Source organism: Jaculus jaculus, chromosome 4 (genome assembly GCF_020740685.1).
Source record: "Jaculus jaculus isolate mJacJac1 chromosome 4, mJacJac1.mat.Y.cur, whole genome shotgun sequence".
NCBI lineage: Eukaryota > Metazoa > Chordata > Mammalia > Rodentia > Dipodidae > Jaculus > Jaculus jaculus.
The window spans coordinates 12,050,748-12,056,747 of NC_059105.1; the positions used below are offsets into that span (position 1 = coordinate 12,050,748).

Below are 6,000 nucleotides of genomic sequence, written 5' to 3' on the forward strand. Positions count from 1 at the left end.
CTTGGTAAAGAATAACTGATCCAGTCAAGCAAGGTAGCTCCTCATACAAGAACATTTTCCTTTTCAGGGTGGAAAGGGGTCTATAGACTGGATGCACCTTTGAGGTCCTCCAACTTCTACATTTCCAGGCTGGACTACAGCTGGTGCACCACCAAGTCTGGATGTCTATTGAAATCTCTTGCTAAAGCATGGTTGTAGCATGACTTGCTAGCTGCAGGAATTGGCCTCTTAATCTTAGTTGGATGATATTTTTTTGACATCTTTTCCAAGATCACTTTCAGTACAGTAAATTTAGAATAAACATAAGATGTGGCTAGGTTTCTTTTCAAAGGTGGTAAAGCAGCAATTATTAACTAGCTTATAAGATTTTAGTGGATGGAGAGAATAAAGGTGAGTAAACCAAACATATAGAGGTTTTCTGTTAAATGGATTATAAGCTGGAAGTTTATTGTTAAAAAAGAGTTGTATTTGTCAAAGAGTAGTGTAATGTTTTTAGCTTAGTATGTTGGAAGCTTATGTTAAAATGAGAATGAATAAATTTGTAGAGTGTATCTGAAGTATGTAGTAATAATGCTAGATGAATGCATTTTTGAAGAAATTATGAAACATCTACAAGTATGTAAAAATGCATCATTTCTCCATAAGTACCCCCACAAAATTTGTCAATTTGAATCTAAGTTACCTATGGAACGTATAGGGTAGTTGTTTAGAAATCTCACCAAAGTGAGTGAAATCCTTGGTAGTATTTTATGCTGTAGAGCAACAACTAGGTTCATTTCTGTGAGGAATAGCTCAAAGCGAGCTATTTTTGCATGTGTACAGAGTGGGCAATGTCTTACTTCTCCGACTGGCCTTTTCCACCTGGTGAGAATCAATTTGTACCATCAAATTCACCTTCAAACCTGAAGGACAGCCACATGTACCCTTGTCACGGCATGCTTGCGTTGTGCATGCTGTAGACACTGGCGACAATGAATCCCTCAGGGAAGGGCAGACCCACAGCCCGAGCTCTGTGGGAGCCTTTACACTGAAGGGTGGTTGGGAAAGATAGAAGATCTGGAGACACAGCACTCCTGCTGCACACGGTGTGTGTTGGGCTACAGCCTCAGGGCCTTTGTACTGTTTTGGCTTATCCAGTTCCTCCACAGGGATAGCACTGGCAACTCTTGCTGGATAGTGCTTCAGCTCCTTGTTGCCTATGGCAGGACACGGAGTTTCCTTGACTCTACTCACTAGTTGCATGTTTCTTCCTCTCATTGTCTCCATTGTCTCCACCCAGTCATTCTGATACACAAATACATACCCATAGAATTTTAAGTGTGCCCTAGGCAGAGGAATTGCACCCTAGGTTGGGAAGCCCATGGATTATAGCATTCTTAGCTCAGTCTATTTATACTTATCCCTCATATTCTTTAGAGCTTCCCCCCCCCCCAAAGGATACTCACAGTCTGGGTCCTCTTTGGCCAGTGTACTGGGGAGTCTGATTCTGCACTAGGTTTCCTTTGTACCCTGCATTTATGATTTTTTTCTTGCCTTTATAACCATCTGGTATCTAATTTTTGCTTGCTTATTTTCTGTCCCAATGTTCTACCCACAATAATAGGTATTTAATAATAAAGCTAAACACATCAAGATAAATTGGTCTCTTTTGATCTTCATTTACCTTCTGAGTTTAGGCATAAATCACACTAAGAAAGTACCAAAAGGAGACAGATATGTTTTGTGAAATATCCCACAGGCTTATTAACTTGAGTAATGCCAGGTGTTGATCATATTGAACAAGTCTTGCCCTATGGCAGACCCTGAGAAATGTTCCCTCCCCATCTCCCCTATCTCATCTCAGGGGCCTCAGACACTTAGCAGGTCACCAGGATGAGAATAATTAACTTGCAAGCATAGAAAACAAATAGCATACTCAAGTGTAGATGATTTATTGATGGTTTAATAGAGTAACTTCTACTGTGCTTCAGTCTGAAGGGACAGGGAAGGGGATAGTTATTTTAATGCCATGCTACCTAAAAGGGCTTATAAGGGGGAAAAAAAAAGATGTCAGTGCATTAAATGGCACGTATCATGGTTCAGTTTACTCATGTATGTGGTATATGAAGGTAGCTGCAAGTTTGTATATCAGAAGACTATTTCCATAACCTACAGGTGGGTATACAAGCAACCATAGCAAGGCTTTGTGTGAGGGTATTTGTGAAAGGAATTTATGATGATTAATATTGATAACCAACTTAACAGATATAGAATCACCTAGGGGACAAATCTTTGACCATGTCTGTGAAGGAGTTTCTAGACTGAGTCCATTGGAGTGCGAGGATTCACCCTGAAACTCGGCCAGTTATCGGTATCCAGCTGGCCTCTTTTATATTAGGAACCAGTTGGCAAGAGGAGAGAGAATGCTCCAAGCCAAAGCCCACATAGGGTGCAGGCTGATATCTGTTGCTTCAGAGGGTCTAAGGGATATAATATTTTAAGCAGTATAATGAAAGCACATAGATAACAAAGATAACACAAGGAGAGTCCCAGAGAAATTGAAGTATACATATTGGTCACAAAATATGCTCTCTCCTGCAGATCTCAGATGTGGATCACTGTGCATGCCTGAGGATGCACACATGTATGTGGACAAATGTGTGAAAAGCATCTTCATTTTCTCATTCCTTCTCATCCATACTCTGCCGATGTGAACTTTTAATCTCATATAGCCTTTTTCTTCTCCTTTTCATCCTTCTCTTTCCTTCTCCTTCTTTTCCTTCTCTGTGTGGTTTTTGGGCACATGTGCATGGGTGTGAGTGCATGTGTGTATATGGGTGGAATCCAGAGATCAACCTGGGGTGCCTTCCTTAATCACTCTCCCCACTTCATATTTTGAGACAGGGTCTTTCACTGAACCCGGAGTTCGGTGGCACTGGAATTACAAGCCCGCACTGCCGTGCCCAGCTTTTACGCTAGTGCTGGCGAGCTGAACTCGGGCTCTCACGTGTGTGTGACAAGCACACTTCCTCAGGAGCCACGTCCTCATCACCTCACAGAGTTTTATTTAAGCATTTTTAAGGGGGAATGAAGTGAACACCTCTGTAATTAAAACAGGTCATTTTCTTGATTGTAATATCTGTTTCTGGAAAAGTACTGGCTGTGTCATTAGCATCTGGAAGCAAGCACGAAACAGAACCCATTTCATTAATTGCATAGATTAAAAGGAATTTCATTTATTCTGTCAAAGGCCAAATCTACTCTTTCATTTATCAAGAGAATTAAATGTACTCTGGGAGGAATTGTCCAAACATTATTTTTAATGCTGACAGCAAGAATTGATAAAATGTCTATCATCCATGATAGCAACATCCTTTTTTTAATTCATGTATTTTATGGGGTGAAAATCAAAATGGCATGTAATACCATGTGTTGCTGCAACAATCCATAGGAGAATATAGTAATGTTAAGAACACTTCTCCAAAGGTGCATGGAATATCATCAGTCAATCATAATCCCCAAGAGATGGTTCACAGGGCTTATCACACCATTCATTTCTAAATGAATGTGCTCTTTTTAAAATGGTCCTTGGTAAGTGCTCTTTCAGACAATGCAAAGAGGTTAGATGGTTACTTGTCCTTTCATATATCTTATTGTCACAGGTTAGAAGAGTACTCCATAAATGACTACTGAGACTATCAAAATATATACAGTTCAGTCAATCCACCAGTTCAGCCTGCTGAGGGCCAGGCTCAGTGCTGGCCCTGGAGTTACAACCGGAGAGTAAATTCAACCACTTTTATCCCAAGCTTCTGGCTTGGGGAAGGAGACCACAGTGGTTATGTGAGGTGTTTTCTTGTGATTAGTGGTGTAAAGAAAATAATGAGTAGACATTGACTTGGAATGGACACAGCATATAGAGTAGACAGCACAGGTCTTTCCTAAAGAAAACCTTGGGAGTAAGAAGCAATTGGTAAGAAGCAGCCAGCCTTGCAAGAATTTTGGAGAACATTCTAGCAAAACAAATTATACAATGTGCCTAAAGAAAATAGGACAACAAGGTATGGAGACAAAGAAGGAGGGTTGTTTGGATGAGGCCACTAAAGTAGATAGGATCTAGAAGGTCACAGGATTTCTTCTACTGTAAAATATCACTGGTAGCATGATCAGCAGAATGAATGATCTGATTTGTATCTCCCAAATCTTCATCCCACTGCTACTTGAAGGACAGACCTTAGTAAGGCAAAAGAAAAATCAAGATTCCTAAGTGGGGCATAGCTGCATGAATCAGGGTAGGGACAATGGTGGTTTGGGTAAGGTTTTGTGAAGACACAGGGAAGAGATTGAAAACGGGATACCAACTGGAAGTTGAACTGGCAGGATAGAGTGACAGGCTGGTTGTGGAAAGGAAGATACAAAACAAGGGATGAGTTGAATCTTTAGTCTTGGGCTTAAATCCCCATGTAAACTGGGCTTTGGGTTACTTCAGGCTACTTTCATGACCATCTAAACAAAGACATTTAGAGCAGAAACAAATGCATTTCCTCAATACTTAGGTGCAGTGAAATATGTTGACATAAACAGTGATACTGGTTTTTGTTTGATCTGACTTTGTAGCCATTAATAAATTATAGCTGTTCACTCTAATTATCTTCTTAACGTTATGATAAACTATTTAAACTTATAGCTGCACCTATGTTCAACCTGATGATTAATTGCCTGATTAAGCGTGCTTCTTCTGAATGAAGAAAAATCCCGAAAGAATAGAATAAAATGCTTGAAGATTTGCCAAGTTGAGTTATAATATTTCCAAAATCCTTTCTTGTTTTAAAAGACCAAGGAAAAAGCCACTGGATGGCAAGGAACGTATGCCAAGTACTGATTCTTATCTAAGGTTAACATATCATGGATTCCATTCAGCAAATTGATTTCTCCTTAAGATTTCACTTAAGAAGAATAATTTTATTGCATAACAAAGTAAATTAATGCCTTGAAAATATAATATGCCTCTGTGATATACAGAGTATCTTAGCTTTCATATGCTTAGCAAGTCATTCATCCTATTATCACATAATCACGTCTCGCCTAAATACAGAATCCTGGGCTTAATGCACAATGAATCCTATCTTTTAGCAGTTTTATTGTTATATCAGTTATTAATTTAAATTTGTGTCATTTTTATTTAACAAGAAAGATGGTTTAAAGATTTGTTTGCTTAGATTATATTGAAGATCCTGAATGTTGGAATATTTAACATTTCAAAGATAAGCTATGATATTACTACTGCAATCCAGACATCCAAGAATCCAAAAGTGATTTAAAGCTCATAAATAAGAGGCCCATTTGACTCTCCAGTAGTAAAGCAATCTAGGATATAGGTGTCTGAGTCACAGGAAAGGTGTGGATCAAGGTTCTGCATGAGCCCATAGCTTACTCTATACCTTAGCATGATATCCTAGAAAAGACAGGCAAGCTTAAGGAGAGTTAAGCACTTACATCTATCTCCATGATAAAGACCCAAAGGCTTACCAAATATATCCCACCCCTTTTTCTTTCAAAAACATATTTCTTGAAATGGACAGCACATCCTTTACCCCTAATTTGATTTTCTCCTTTGCTGCATAGTATTTATCACAGCCGCCATTCGCCATTACCCGCAACAGGCTAGAAACCCTAGAGGTTTCCTTTCAGAATTCTTATGCAGTTATGAAAATTAGAAGATACTGTGTTTAATCTAATTTTCCAGATGAGTTGAACGAGGATTATGGGGTTCCAGTAAATTTCTCAATCAATGATTTCAAAATAATTTCAAGTGTGCTAGTGTGTGTTTGTGTGTGTGTGCGTGTGTGTGTGTGTGTGTGTGTGTGTGTGTGTTGAGGAAGAAACAATACAATGCTAAGAGAACTGAATAATTCTATGTGGCAGAAATTTTGATATGTTATTTTCCTCTTGTTAGTTTATGTAATTCCATTTCCACTTTATTCTCAACAGGAAAAGATACTTATAGGTAAATAAAAGGGC

General features: G+C 39.0%; 1 pseudogene; it reads right to left on the bottom strand.

Moving 5' to 3' along the window:
- LOC101604961 overlaps positions 1–5,630 on the bottom strand; it is a 28,159-nt pseudogene extending 22,529 nt beyond the window's left edge.
- Between the last annotated feature and the right edge of the window lie 370 nt (positions 5,631–6,000).